Raw genomic sequence first — 16,190 nt, 5'->3', positions numbered from 1 at the left:
TGTAAAAACAAAATGAACAAAGTACACGCATTTGGTGTCACCTCGTCCATAACGGCCCGCTCTATAAAACTGTCACACTAGTTAGCCCCTTCAGTGAACACCGTAAAACAAATAAATAAAAAATGTGTGACAAAACTATGCTTTCTCATCATACTGCCAATCAAAGTGGCATAAAATGCGATAAAATTTTTTAATGTAAATAAAAATGGTAAAGCTAAAAATGTCTTCTTGTTCTACAAAAAAAAAAAACAAGCCACTATACAGCTCCATCAGCGGAGAAATAAAAAGCTATAGCTCTCAGAATATAGCCAGAGTCACATATCTGATTTTAATAAAGAAAGGGACATGTGACTTCTGCAGCCAATGACACAAGCCCTTGTGTCTGGACGCTGTGAATGGGTTCTGCGCATTGGTTGACTGCCGTAATCATCACACACTAAGTTAATAAAATTAAAAATAAAACAAAATAACAGTCCGCCGCTCCTCTGACCTCTCCCCTCTCCCTCCCCTCATCAAACTTCTCCACTCTGCTCATCAGCACCACTATCCTAGCCAAAGTCCTAACAAAGAAGGAAAAACACCGTGAGCACAACTTAAGTAATGGTACTAAAGGTTAGGTTCCCAAACCAAGTAGTTATAAATTATAAACCTAGCACTCAACTTTAGGATATTCAGAAGAATATTTATTGTAGTACGTAAAAAAACATTTCTGTCAAATTTTGATTTTCTTCAGTTACGTCCTGTACCAAATACGTGGAAATAGGAATAAACCTATTGTGAAGATTTATGTGCTCTTAACTGGGGTGGTCCGTCCCACTGCCTGTTGTAGTATGCTTATAGAAGCCAGTAGATGGGGCAAAATATGCGCATATGCTGTTCACTGGGGAGATCCGTCCCACAGCCTTGTGTTAGCCAGTAGATGGGGCAGGACGTGCCTCCAGACACAGTGGATACCCCAATTAAGAGCACATGAATCTTCACAATAGGTTTATTACCTATTTCCACGTATTTGGTACAGGACGTAACTGAAGAAGGTCAAAATTTGACCGAAACGTTATTTTATGTATTACAATAAATATTCTTCTGAATATTCTAAAGTTGAGCGCTAGGTTTATAACTTATAAAGTCCTAACAAAAGCATTAGTGGAAACGCAATCATCAACTTTGGCCGAATTTTGCCGATTTTGAGGAAAATGTTCTGGAATCCGAACACAAATCTGAATGTGCAAGATTCATGCCAAATTTGAGATTGGCGAATGTTTTCTGAACAAGTTCGCTCATCTCTAATCTAGAGAAGTGCAAAACTTTAAAAATGATCAGCAATATAAATTCACCCAAAACTAACTTGTAAATATCAGACTCTAAATTGAATTCTGGCAAACTTGAGTAAAATATTATTCCCATTAACAATTTAGTTTGAATGAATGTACCGTATGTTACTTTTTATTAAGCTATTTACTAACTAAAAAAAGTCACTATTACATGTTAACTGCATTAACTTAATTATACATTGCAAACAAAAATGTAAGTAAATGTAAATAATATAATAAAATATTGTAATGTATTCCTCCAAACTATGTATATTACACTATGAATACAGAACAAAAATAAGTGCTCACTCACATCACATTAATGCAACGGGATTGTTAAATGTTTAACATTACCAGCAGGAAACATCATATAGATTCCATTTGCATATCATATTGTGCATTAAACGCTGGCATAATAGCATGTGCAACAATGGCCGGTGACTTCAAAAAGAAGAGGTCTGTATTGAAAATGAAACAGTGCACCTCAATGACTTGATGAGTTGCCTTTAACCTTAGACGTTACAAGTTCAACAGTTCAGTACATATGAAGTAGTCATTCCACGAGTTCTGGAATAGTATGAAGTAAACGGTACACACTGATGTACATGCACATAAAAACCTGTTACTCTCTTATAGAATTCTGTGTAATTATGAAACTGACATAAAATATACACTAACCAATGTTGCACTTTTTTGATCTAATAACTACATCCTTTAATACTAATAATGCACTACATATTTCGCATTTACATGCGCAATGCTATAATGATAAAAATACAAGATGTACAGCAGTAGGACAAATGTGTCATAACATTCTAGTATATGAGACTTTGTCTATTATATATAGTAAATAAAAAATATTATATACCGTATTTTCCGACGTATAAAACGACTTTTTAACCCATGAAAATCTTCTTAAGGCTATGTGCCCACGTTGCAGAAATGCTGCGGAAATTTCAGCAATATTTTCGCGACTCCCACTGCGGGTAAAACGCATGCGGTCCCAGTAATGCTTTGCGCGAAGGACCGGAGATGACGTCACGCTCGCGAGAGTACGACGTCATCTCGGTCAATTGCGCAAAGCATTACTGGGACTGGAAAATGCCGGGAGCATGGTGAGAAGCGGGAAGGACTCCGGGGGCCGCCGAAGGGTGAGTATATCACTATTTTTTATTTTAATTCTATTTTCTACAGGTATATGGTACCCAGAGCCTGGAGGACAATATACTCTCCTCCAGACCGTGGGTACCTTCATGATCCGCTTACTTTGCGCATGGTGTGCATAGCCACATGCGGAAACTAAGCGGAACAATGCATTTCTATGCGTGTGGAATTCCCGCGATTCCGCACAAATATTGAGCATGGTGCATATTTTTCAGCGATGCGATTCTGCCGCGGAAAAATATGCAGCATTAGCACAGCATGTGTGGAATGCATAGGATGCTTTTTTTGCGTTTTTCGGTGCAAAATCGCACGTTAAAAAACGGCATGAAAATGCAAAAAAAGCTACATGTGAACACAGCATAACAGTCAGGGGTCATCTTATACGCCGGGTGTCGTCTTATAGGGCGGTGCGGACCAATCTGCATATGGTGGGGGGAGTGGTCCCACCGGGAAGGTGTAAGTGAAGTGTCCCTATTACCTCATTGCAGTCCTCTGTGCTGGGGGGCGGCGGCTCTGGCTCCTCTTTGTGCAGCATGGGGGGCCCTGCTGGCATTTCGTCAAAGCCCAGAGGCCCCCGCAGCTCCATTGCTGCGATGCGGTGGCCTCCGGGAAAATGGCCGCTGAGAGCGGCGCATGCTCAGATTCAGAGGAGCCGGAGCCGCCGCAGCTGCCCCCCTAGCATAGAGAGCCGCACAGAGCACCGCTGCCAAAATGAGGTAATAGGGACACTTCACTTACACCTTCCCGGTGAGGCGCCCCCTTACCTCATCGGGACCACTCCCCCCATCATATGCAGATTGGTCTGCACCGCCCTATAAGAGGACACCCGGCGTATAAGAAGACCCCCGACATTTGAGATTTTATATTTTAACTGGAAAAGTTGGGGATCGTCTTATACGCCCAGTCGTCTTATACGCCGGAAAACACAGTATATAGAACTATTTGGCCACTATGATCAAAGGTATGTGTTGAGAAAAAGCCACAGAATTTCAGAGAAAGAGCATCTCGCAACCATTAAGCATGGAGGTGGATCAATCATGTAGAGGGGAAAATGGATTCAATTACATTTCAACAAATTCTTGATGCAAACAACACCATCTGTAAAAAAGCTGAAGTTGAAAAGAGGATGGCTTCTACAAATGGATAATGATTCTAAACATGTCAAAATCCATAATAGACTACCTCAAAAGGCAAAAACTGAAGGTTTTACAATGGCGTTCACAGTCCTCTGATCTGAACATCATTGAAAATCTGTGTATAAACATCAAAATAACAATGCACTCAAGATGTCCGAGGAATCTCACGAAACTGGAATTTTCCTAGGAAGAATTGATGAAAATCCCTCAAACAAAAATTGAAAAACTGTTGGCTGTCTGCAAAGTGTCTACAAGCTGTAAAAGGGGGTGCTACTAGGTAATACCAATTCAGGGTGCTTCAAACGTTTGCATCGGCTCATTTTTCTTTTTGCCATTTTTAAAATTGTGGGCACAACGGGCCCACCAGAGTTGAAGTGCAAGGCCAGATTAAAGGTGTTCTGATGAACGAGCTTGGAGAATCAATAGAGTACACACACACGTAGTGTCCAGCATAAGATTCCGCTTTAATTAAATGCGGGTGGGGTTTATATACACCCCTGTTAGAAAGGGCTTTATGCCAACAAGCAAGTTTTGTGGGAGTCAGATATAGTTGTGTCTAAGTGTCTGGTTCAATCTAGAATGTCAGGGGCTTGGAATGTGTAAGAGGGATGGTTTATCTGTAAAATTTCTGCATGATAGACTTATAGCATAAAAGGGAGACAGAGAAGACAAAATGGACCCTGGTTTCCCATAAAATGTAAAAGATTAAAACATTGTATACATACTTTTGCTTAAAATATAAAAGAAATGTGTCATCTTTACCTTAACGTCTTTCAAAAATCATATAATCTTCAACTATCTTAACTGTTCACGATAACAATAATTTTGACTAGGGGTGCCAAAACTTTTACATGCCACTGTAACCATGGATACCTAAGGTCCAGCAATGCCTGCACATGAGCAAAGAGACATATCAAATCAGAAAAACTACATTACATTTCTAATTGGAGGTATTTGCTAATATTATTAATATTACACCTACTACTTATTGAGATAGGACCTTAGATATGGGAATACCCCTTTAACATTGAATTGTCACTTATGGGTAGTCCAGCAAGCACTGGAGTGATCCGACAGGTCACAATCTGCTGGGTACTGACCAGAGCAGTGCCAAGAAGAGATGAAGACGGTGTCATGACAGCCAAAGCACATTCACACTGGTAACCTACAAGGGACGTTCATTAAAGATTTCCCCTGACCCACTTCATGTGGACTGGGAGCAATGAAACTTGGCACAGTTATTAGTCCTTCTCTACATAGGTGCCACCTAGGGACACACACTTCTCCCATATATTTAAGCAACTGTAGACACCTCGCTTGTAGAAGTCAACAGGTTGCTCCAAAAGCCAAGTTGTGACTTCGGAAATGAGAGTCTCATCATCTGGAAAATGCTTGCCCTTCAAAAACTTAATTGCTGGAAAGAGGTGGAAGTCAAATGGTGCGTGGTCGGGTGAATAAGGGGGATGCGGTAGAATTTCAAAGCCACAGGAACATGCTTCCATTTGGGTAACATATGAGTTGTGAACTGGTGCATTGTCTTGCAGAAAGCGGTCACCTTTGGTGAGCATGCCACGTCTGTTATGAAGTCCTACTGCAATTTCTGCAGCAGTGAAACATATTATGCCCCAGTTATCATGGCACCCTTTGCTAGGAAATCCATCAATACTACTCCGTGCTGGTCCCAAAATACTGTGAGCATGACCTTGACTGCCAAGGGTTGGGCATGTGCCTTCTTTGGAGGCGGTGAGTCATGATGCTTCCATTGCACCAACTGGACTTTGGTCTCAGGATCATGGTGATAAATTCAGCTTTCACTCTGTGTGATCAGTCTGTTGAAAAAGTCCTCCTGGTTTCCATGGCACATCGTCAATAGAGCATGGGAGCATTCGACACATTTCTGCTCCTGGAAAGGTGTGAGAAGCCGGGAAACCCAGCGAGCGGATAACTTAAGCATGTGAAGATTGTCTTGGATGATTTTTTCCACAAACCTCACACTAATCTTAACATTTTGGGATAGGTGGCGAATGGATACTCTGAGATTTTCCAAAATGGCGACCTCCATTTGCTGGATGATGTGTTAATTAATAGCAGATTGGGGTCGTCCTGGAATTGGAGCTGCTGGCATCGAAGTCCGACCACATTTGAACTGACGATGCAAGTTCTTGACTACATCACATGATTAGGAATGATCACCATAAGCCTTTTTCATCTCATCAAACGTCTCCTTTGGTGATTTTTTTTATGTTTTTAACTTTTTTATTTGTGCTTATTTCTTTTCATTTTCAAGTGTTTTAAAGTCTATTTTATATGTTTTCTTCTGTATTGTGTGTCATTGTGGGTGGAGTTTAAGGATTCCAGATATTTTCATCTGATTTATCATTTGCAAGTAAAGTAAGAAAAGTCACAAATTTTGTTGCAAATATACTCCTGTCCTCAGTAATTTTATATAGTTTTTGTGTAAACATGAGACTTTTTGCTGTAAAAAATAGCAAAAAAAGTAAATACAATAATGAAGATGATTTTTCACTTTATGCAAAATTTAAGAATCGCGTGTCACAAATAGAAATGTCAATCAATACCATAAGCCCAGAAAAGAAAAGTGACTTTATAAAATTGAAATGATTAATTAATTGGACCCACAGGGATTTTCCAGTACTGAACTACACTGGGTGAACAATTATTAGGCAAATTGTATTTTTGATGATTATTTTGATTGATTAGATTATTGAATTACAGTGCTGTTAGTCAATTCGAAAGGTTGATAAACCTGAATATTTAAGAAAGTAAAAGTGAGTTTTGTTCTTTCTTGGGGGAAATGTATAATTATTGTACAACTATTAGTGTACAGAATTATTATGCAACTAAAGATGAGAACATTTTTGATTTTCATTAATTGTTTAATTTAATTTGTTAAAATGAGATTTACCAAACAACTAAAAATGTACAAAAATCTATTTCTGACATTTAAAAAAAAAAAAAAAAATCAACAACCATTATAGCCACCTTTTTTCAATGAAAGTCATAAGCCTTCCATCTGTGGAGTCTGTCAGTTTCTTAATCTGTTGATGATCCACTTTTGAGGCACCAACCACATCCTCCAGACACTGTTCAAAGAGGTGCCCTGCTTTCCTTCACAGTAAATCTTGTTTAAAAAGTGCCCACAAGTTCTCAATAAGGTTTATGTTGGGTAAAGAAGGGCGCCATGTCATTATTCTTTCATTTTTACAGCCTGTACTGGCTACCAGGAACAGACTGAGACTGAAATTTGGCCCTGACATTTGAAAGTACTCAGGTCCATACTGTCCCTGTCCCCAAGCACCAGATAGGTATACTGTATATTTCTAATATTATCCTGCCTGGAGGATACCAGATTTACTACAAGACTAATATTTCTAATACCGTAATATCAATTATATTGTTATATAACATGGCATAATAATTATATTGAAAATATATTGCAATTTTACAAATACCAACAAACCATAACCACATATTACCATAAAATACAGTATTGATAATACCACCATACTGATCCTTAAAGGGGTTGAGGTGAAAGTCTATGTAACTTCAGACTTCTGAATCCTCATAGCACACACTGGAAGCGGGTGTTCAATTGCAATCGGGTCATGGAGGCCAAGTGACGTGAAGCAGAATTATCATTATGGGAGAGGGATAAACAGTTGTGGCCATAAATATTGGAACAGTTCATAGATAAGGTGTTTGAAAGTTTTATTGTCCTCTGATTGGGGTCTGGTGCTGTGTTGTGATGCCCCCAGAAGTTCTGAAGAGCAAATTCCTTAATTGATGTAAAGACATAAATCCATGTGACACATTGATTCCTGCACTGGGTGTGTCAAAGGTTGTCAGAAATTTATACTCCCAGACCCTCCTGTCTCTCTGAGACTTGAAGTTACCTTTTCTGCTTCACATCACTTGTCTTATCGCGTTATTTCTGTGCTGTTTTGTGCATAAATATGTGATTCTTCAGATGTTGTACTAGTCTTTGCCTGAAAAAGAGACCTTGAAAGCTTGCAATTTGTTACCATCTTTTCAGTTAGCCATTAAAAGGTATCAACCACTAAGGACTCTCAATTCTAAATATTTTACACAATCAGGAATTTCAATATGATTAGTCTTCAGATATTTTCACAATGGTTTTCTAGAATGCCCCCACTCTTTCTTTGTGTCTGAATGTTCTTTATTAATACATTATTGAGTTCATTAGCACAAGTGCATAAAAAGTACTGCTTCAAAAATATATTAGCTGTTAGACTATTTTGAGTGTTTCTTTTATCAGATTACATTTGCAAGGTCATTTTTGCATTGAGTGTCTTTATCCTCTGGGATGTTTCCATTACATTTTCTTATTACAACAAAGTATGAAACTAGCATAAGTACAGTATAAAGGATGCAATACAACCCTAAGGCAAAGTTTACAGAGATCCTTCTTCAATAGAAGGCTTTTGAAACACAACTCTTTGCAAAGGAAGCCTGGCATCTAGTGGACATTTAGCTTATGTCATCTTAGCACGCTGAATTAAAAATGACTCTTTCCTTGAAGATATGTCACCACAGGACAGTAGTGTGCTGTCCATTCAAAACAAGAAATGTTTTACATTTTACTGCAGTAGATCAGTGTGCTTGGGCTTTATCTGAGGTCAAAAAGTCATCAGTTTTCATTTGACTTTTTTTTACTAGTTTCTACAGAAAAACTAGTGAGTCGAATCGAAAAACTCAACATATAGCATTTTTTGATCAGTCTGCATTTTTGTTGCACACTAGATGGAAAAAAAGCCAGCTGGCCAAATAAATGGAAAGAAGAGATAAGGGGAGGGAGTAGAACTTTCCCTTAAAATATAAAGTGTGTAAAAGTTTTATACCTGTTATGACTGCCAAAGCACATTCACACGGGTAACGTACAAACCAGGAAGAAAAATATCTGAATCTGACATGTTTCTGTTCAGACTAGGAAAAAACCTTTCTATGACCCTGGTCTGTCCCTGCCTAGCCATAGAGGTTTTCACCCTAAGATAATAGTGCATCCACTAGATGGGGGCTTAACCTAAAAGCCTTTAGCAGCTCTTAGGATTACGAGAGTATTCACTAATAATTTTTTTTTTGTACATTGAAAAAATAAACAATAAACAAAACAATAAAAGTACACATATTTAGTATCGTCGCATCCGTAATGACCCACCCTATAAAACTGTCCCACTAGTTAACCCCTTTAGTGAACCACTTAAAAAAAAAACAAAGCAAAAAAAAATGCTTTATCATCATACCGCCGAACAGAAAGTGCAATAACGCGCGATCAAAAAGACGTATATCAATAACCATGGTACCGCTGAAATCATTATCTTGTCCTGCAAAAAACGAGCTGCATACAACATCATCAATGATAAAATAAAAAAGTTATAGCTCGCAGAATAAAGCAATGCAAAAATAATTATTTTTATATAAAATTGTTTTTATTGTATAAAAGCGCCAAAACATAAAAAAATATAAATGAGGTATCGCTGTAATCGTACTGACCAGAAGAATAAAACAGCTTTATCAATTTTACCACACTCGGAACGGTGTAAAAGCCCCCCCCAAGAAATTAATGAAATGCTGGTTTTTGTTCATTCTGCGTCCCAAAAATCGGAATAAAAAGCAATAAAAAAATGTCACGTGCCCAAAAATGGTACCAGTAAAAGCATCAACTCGTCCCCCAAAAAATAAGATCTCACATGACTCTGTGGGTCAAAACACGGAAGAATTATAGCTCTCAAAATGTGGTGATGCAAAAACTATTTTTACAATAAAAAGCGTCTTTTAGCGTCTGACAGCTGCCAAACATAAAAACCCCCCATAAATAGTAAATCAAACTCCCCTTTATCACCCCCTTAGTAAGGGAAAAATAATCAAATTAAAAAAATGTATTTATTTCCATTTTCCCATTTGGGTTAGGGCTGAGATTAGGGTTAGGGTGTGTTGGGGTTAGGGTTGGAGTTAGGCTGGTTTCACATTTGCGCTTTTGTGCGCAGCGCATCGTGCGCATGCGCACTGCGCACCTATATTTAACATGACGTGCGCATGGTCTTGTGCATACTTGCGTTTTCGTGCGCATGCGGTTTTTTGTCTTTTGCGCCAGGCGCGTCAGACGCAACATGTTGCATTTTTGGTTCCGCCCTGTCTCGTCAAAAAAACGCATGCGCACGCTTGCGCACGGCATGCGCAAAAACACCACATTGGAGCCTATGGGAGCGCATGCGTGCGCATGGTCTTGCGCACGCTTGCGTTTTTATGCGCATGCGTTTCTAAGATAAACACGACTGGAATGTGGTCTAGACAGTAAAAAAAAAAAAATTAAAGCAAGGTGATAAAATGGTGTGGGCACTGGGATTCCACAATTCTTAACAGATTGCTCAACGAGTGGACACACAGCTAAAAGCACAAGCTGCACCAATGTAAGTATGAAAAACCTAATGTCTGGCTGAAATTTCAATACATTTCTATGTACTTATGTCTCTTTTTTTTTTATTGCAGCATGTCTTCATCTGGTGAGGAATATGTCCCCGGGACAGGGCAAGAGGCAGAAGAAGTGAGTACCATGCTTCCGTATGGATTGGTAAAAATAAACACATGTGGTTAATTTTTTTTGTTTAATTTTCAGACCTCATCCTCCACCACGCCACCACCACCGGAGGAACGGCAGGAGCAGCAAGGCCAAGTGCGGGCGGGAAGATGTGATGTAAGTACAGACGGACTGTTTTTTTTTTTTACTTAATTTCTATGCTGGTTTATTTTGTTTTTTTTTGGAACTGTATTGAAAATTCTTTCAGGTGTTTATTTTTTTATGTTTTTGGTAAATTTTTATTAGTATTTTTTGGTAATTTTCCTTGTTTTTTTTTGCTGCTTTTTTGGTTACAGATTTTTTTTAAACTTAATTTCTAGGCTGGTTTATTTTCTTTTTTTTTGATAATCATTTTTTAAAGTATTTTTTTTTTAATTTTCATGGTTGTTTTTTTCAGTGTTTGTTGCTTTTTTGCATTTATTTTCATTTAAAACAAAATTTTTTTTCATGGCTTGTGTATCAATATCTAAAGCTCAAAGTGTGTATGTGTGTGTGTGTGTGTGTGTACGTTTGTTTGTATGTTTGGGTATATGGGCACGGGACTATGGGATGGCGGATATGTATGATGGTATATGGGCACGGGACTATGGGATGGAGGATATGTATGATGGGTATATGGGCACGGGACTATGGGATGGAGGATATGTATGATGGTATATGGGCACGGGACTATTGGATGGAGGATATGTATGATGGTATATGGGCACGGGACTATGGGATGGAGGATATGTATGATGGGTATATGGGCACTGGACTATGGGATGGAGGATATGTATGATGGTATATGGACACGGGACTATTGGATGGAGGATATGTATGATGGTATATGGGCACGGGACTATGGGATGGAGGATAATTATAATTTTCTATAACTAACCACAGTTCTACTATGCCCGGGCAGCGCCGGGCTCTTCAGCTAGTTTTCTAGATTTTTCATTTTAAAATCTTTCAAAGATTAATGTTTGTCTTTCTTTTCTAGGCTCCACAGCGGGAGGAGGACCTCGCCCTGGACAACGACGAGCTCATCCGTCTAGTCCAGGAGCGAGTCCCGTTGTGGGACACCCGTCACCAACTGCACTCGGACAACGTGGTGATCCGGCGGCTCTGGAACGAGGTGGCCGCATCGCTGATGGATGGCTGGGACAACGCCTCTCCCCGGGTCCGCAAGGATTTTCGTAAGTATTTAAATGCAGTGTGATGCAGCAGTGATCTTGGCCGGGATCACCCAACTGTGTGTGATGCTATTAACTCCATGGAGTTTCTATCATCACACACAGTTGGATGATCACAGCCTCCAGTGCATAGTCTTACTTTTTTTTTCTTTTTTTTTTCCACCACAGTGAACAAAGTCAGAACCCGTTGGCGCTCGATGAAGGACCGCTTCAACAGGGATATCCGTCAGGAGAAGCAGGTTCGCAGTGGTGCTGCGGCAAGGACCGGCACGAAGTACAGATACCATCGTGCCTTGGCATTTTTAAGACCGGTCCTTGCCTCCCGAACGTAAGTATTTTCTAGCTGTATTGTGTTTTATTCTGTGCTTTTCTATTCCACAGGAGTTGGCGATTGTTAATTTATGGTAGTAATTTCTTTCTTTTCTTTTCACAGCACCTGGAGCAGCACCCTGCAACCTGGGCCCGAAGCGGTCCTTCATCAAGCTGCCCCGGACCCCTCCCAGCCATCCATCAGCGAGGAAGCACCTTGCAGGTCTGCACCACAGTCATCTGGAGACCAGGAAGCTGGTTGCTCAGGTGTTCCCCTGTCCCAGGTCTCTGCCACTGGTTTTGCGGGCACTTCCCGCCAGTAGCGGCAGAGGACCTCGGACAGGCCTCTCATGTCCGAGTTCGTTGAATTGAGCTCGGTCTTTCAGAGTAGCCTCAAGGCACTCTCCGATAGACTTGAGAGTGGTTTCCTCCTTTTGGACCAACGCTACAAATCTATCGAGGGTCGCCTTGAGCGCCTGGAAGTCGACCTCGCCAGACCAGCGCATCATTTTTATACACAAATAGCTCGGGACACGGCGGAACACCTTACCCCTGACCTCCAGTTGACAGTCATGCAGGCCTGCAACAATGCTTTAATGCAGGCTATGCAGCAGAGTAGGATTATGCAGCAGTCAGCGGTGGCATTTCCACCGGTGCCACCCCTGACTCGTTTTACAGCATTACCTACTTCTGCTGCATATCACTGCACAGCCACCACACTTCCAAGCCTCGCCGGACACCAATATACCGCCCCAAGTCCGAGTGCAGCTGGACACTTACCCGCCAACACCATGCCAAGCGCTGCTCCTGCCTGGCCCACCACTGCTGCCGCCACCACCACTGGATGGCCCGTCGTCACCACCCCTGCCTGTAGCGCCGCCACCACCACCACCAGCGGGAGGACCACCCCGGTATGGACCGCCACAGCCACCACGCCTGCATGGACCGCCACCACCACCAGCACCACCACCTCGGAGCAGCATCAGCTGGGGGACCCGCATTCAATATTTACGGCCCCTGCCAGGACATCCACCACCACCAGCATGCCACAGCAGGTACAAGATCCTGGCAGGCGGTCCACAAGTGCCAGGCGGTCCCCCAGCTCCAGCCGGTCCACAGCTTCCAGGCGGTCCAGAGGCTCAAGGCGGTCCAGAGGCTCAAGGCAGTCCAGAGGCTCAAGGCGGTCCCCGGGGTCTAGCCAGTCCTCAGGCTCTAGCGAGGACAGCAGCAAGACGACGGGCCACCATCATAAAAAAACAAAGAGGACTCTGACCCTCCCTCCTCCCTCACCTCCCACTTCGCAACTTTCCTTGCCTCGGCTCCCTTCCCCCACTTCTTTGGTTCCTCCTTCCCTTAGAACCCCTTACTCCACCCAAAGCCGTTCCTCATCCCTCCACACCCCCCAGTTTCCACCAACTAAAAAATAAGTAAAATAAATGTTAAATTTTTATTTCAAAATAATGTTTGGTTATTGTGTCTTTCGCCGCCTGCACACACTGCGCCGTACACTATGGTTTGTTTTTCTTTACTTTATACCGGATGGTCAGCCATCCAACTCTGAAAGGGATACTATATTTCAGATTTTTCTTTTTTTTATTTTATTTATATATATATATATATATATATATATATACCCATATATATATATATATTTACATATACACACATATATATACACATACATATATATATACACATATATATACACATACATATATACACATATATATATACACATACATATATATACATATATACACATACATATATACATATATAGACATACCGTATATACTCGAGTATAAGTCGATCCGAGTATAAGTCGACCCCCCTAATTTTGCCACAAAAAACTGGGAGAACTTATTGACTCGAGTATAAGTCTAGGGTGGGAAATGCTCCATAGATTATTCCCCCATATGGTGTCCTCAGAAGAAGCTCCATAGATTATTCCCCCATATGCTGCCCCCACAAGAAGCTCCATAGATTGTTCCCCCATATGGTGTCCTCAGAAGAAGCTCCATAGATTATTCCCCCATATGCTGCCCCCACAAGAAGCTCCATAGATTGTTCCCTCATATGCTGCCCCCACAAGAAGCTCCATATTGTTCCCCCATAAGAAGCTCCTTAGATGATTCCCCCATGTGCTGCCGCTGCTGCTGCATGTAAAAATAAAAAAAATGACATACTCACCTCTCCGTCGCTGGGTGTCAGATTCTCACCTGTCCTGCGTCCATGGCTGCTCACCGCTATCTGCCACGTCATCAGTCAGTGACGTTCAGACTGCAGGGGGCACGGCGCGCACTAACCACGTCACCGCGCCCTCTGCTGTCTGAAGTCACTGACCGATGACAGACAGCAGCAAGCAGCCATGGACGCAGGACAGGTGAGTATCGCTGTACTTACCCGTCCTGACGCTGTCTCTTGAGCCCCCAGCTTCTCCGCGCTCTCTCTTCCTGCCTTCAGCGGTCACGTGGTGCCGCTCATTAAAACTCATCAATATGCGCATATTGATGAGTTTTAATGAGCGGCACCACGTGACCGCTGAAGGCAGGAAGAGAGAGCACGGGGAGAAGCTGGGGGCTCAAGACAGCGTCAGGACGGGTAAGTATGACCTGACACATCCGCCCCCTCCGACCCCCTTTGTATATGACTCGAATATAAGTCGAGAGGGGGACTTTCAGCCCAATTTTTTGGGCTGAAAATCTCGACTTATCTTCGAGTATATACGGTATATGTATATATATATTATATATATACACATACATATATACACATATATATACACATACATATATATATATATATACACATATATATACACATACATATATATATATACATATATATACACATACATATATATACATATATACACATACATATACAGTCATATGTAAAAGTTTGGGCACCCCTATTAATGTTAACCTTTTTTCTTTATAACAGTTTTGGTTTTTGCAACAGCTATTTCAGTTTCATATATCTAATAACTGATGGACTCAGTTATATTTCTGGATTCAAATGAGGTTTATTGTACTAACAGAAAATGTGCAATCTGCATTTAACCCCTTCACTACCAAGGGTGGTTTGCACGTTAACTACCGGGCCAATTTTTACAATTCTGACCACTGTACCTTTATGAGGTCATAACTCTGGAACGCTTTCATGGATCCTGGTGATTCTGACATTGTTTTCTCGTGACATATTGTACTTCATGTTAGTGGTAAAATTGCATTCAAATAACTTGCGTTTATTTGTGAAAAAAACGGAAATTTGGCGAAAATTTTGAAAATTTCGCAATTTTCCAACTTTGAATTTTTATGCCCTTAAATCACAGCGATACGGCACACAAAAAACTTAATACATAACATTTCCCACATGTTTACTTTACATCAGCACAATTTTGCAACCAAAATTTTTTATTGCTAGGAAGTTATAAGGGTTAAAAATTGACCAGCGATTTCTCATTTTTGCAACACCATTTTATTTTTAGGGACCACTTCACATTTGAAGCCACTTTGAGGGGTCTATATGATAGAAAATACCCAAAAGTGACACCATTCTAAAAACTGCACCCCTCAAGGTGCTTAAAACCACATTCAAGAAGTTTATTAACCCTTTAGGTGCGTCACAGGAATTTTTTGAATATTAAAAAAAAAATGAACATTTAACTTTTTTTCACAAAAAAAATACTTCAGGTTCAATTTTCTTTATTTTACCAAGGGTAACAGGAGAAATTGGACTGCAAAAGTTATTGTGCAATTTGTCCTGACTACGCTGATACCTGATATGTGGGGGGGAACCACTGTTTCGGCGCATGGCAGAGCTCAGAATGGAAGGAGCGCCGTTTGACTTTTTCAATGCAAAATTGGCTGGAATTCAGATCGGACGCCATGTCACGTTTGGCGAGCCCCTGATGTACCTAAACAGTGGAAACCCCCCCAAGTGACCCCATTTTGGAAACTAGACCCCCCAAGGAACTTATCTAGATATGTGGTGAGAACTTTGAACCCACAAGGGCTTCACAGAAGTTTATAACGTACAGCGGTACAATTAAAAAATCATATTTTTTCCACAAAAATGATCTTTTCACCCACAATTTTTATTTTTCCAAGGGTAACAGGACCCTAAAAGTTATTGTGCAATTTGTCCTGAGTACGCTGATACCCCATATGTGGGTGTAAATGACTATTTGGGCGCATAGCAGAGCTCGGAAGGGAAGCAGCGCCATTTGACGTTTTTGGCTAGAATTGAGATCGGACACCATGTCGCGATTGGAAAACCCCTGATGTACCAAAACAGTGGAAACCCCCCACAAATGACACCATTTTGGAATCTAGACCCCCCAAGGAACTTATCTAGATGTGTGGTGAGAACTTTGAACCCCCAAGGGCTTCACAGAAGTTTATAACGTACAGCAGTACAATTAAAAAATCATATTTTTTCCACAAAAATGATGTTTTCACCCTCAATTCTTATTTTTCCA

The 16,190-nt window shown here is 40.9% G+C and overlaps 1 long non-coding RNA gene across 1 annotated transcript in view; it reads right to left on the bottom strand.

The window, feature by feature from the left end:
* LOC141101168 (uncharacterized) overlaps window positions 1–16,190 on the bottom strand; it is a 205,902-nt gene that overhangs the window by 107,181 nt on the left and 82,531 nt on the right. The window contains exon 2 of the long non-coding RNA XR_012234903.1: window positions 4,373–4,500. This is a non-coding gene — a long non-coding RNA (uncharacterized lncRNA). The remainder of the gene's footprint in view (window positions 1–4,372; window positions 4,501–16,190) is intronic.

The sequence above is a fragment of the Dendrobates tinctorius genome, unplaced genomic scaffold, assembly GCF_039654945.1.
Source record: "Dendrobates tinctorius isolate UK_male_01 unplaced genomic scaffold, ASM3965494v1 ptg000011l, whole genome shotgun sequence".
NCBI classification, from domain to species: domain Eukaryota; kingdom Metazoa; phylum Chordata; class Amphibia; order Anura; family Dendrobatidae; genus Dendrobates; species Dendrobates tinctorius.
Note: the sequence above shows the minus strand (reverse complement) of the source record. Positions and strands in the feature narration are given on the sequence as shown.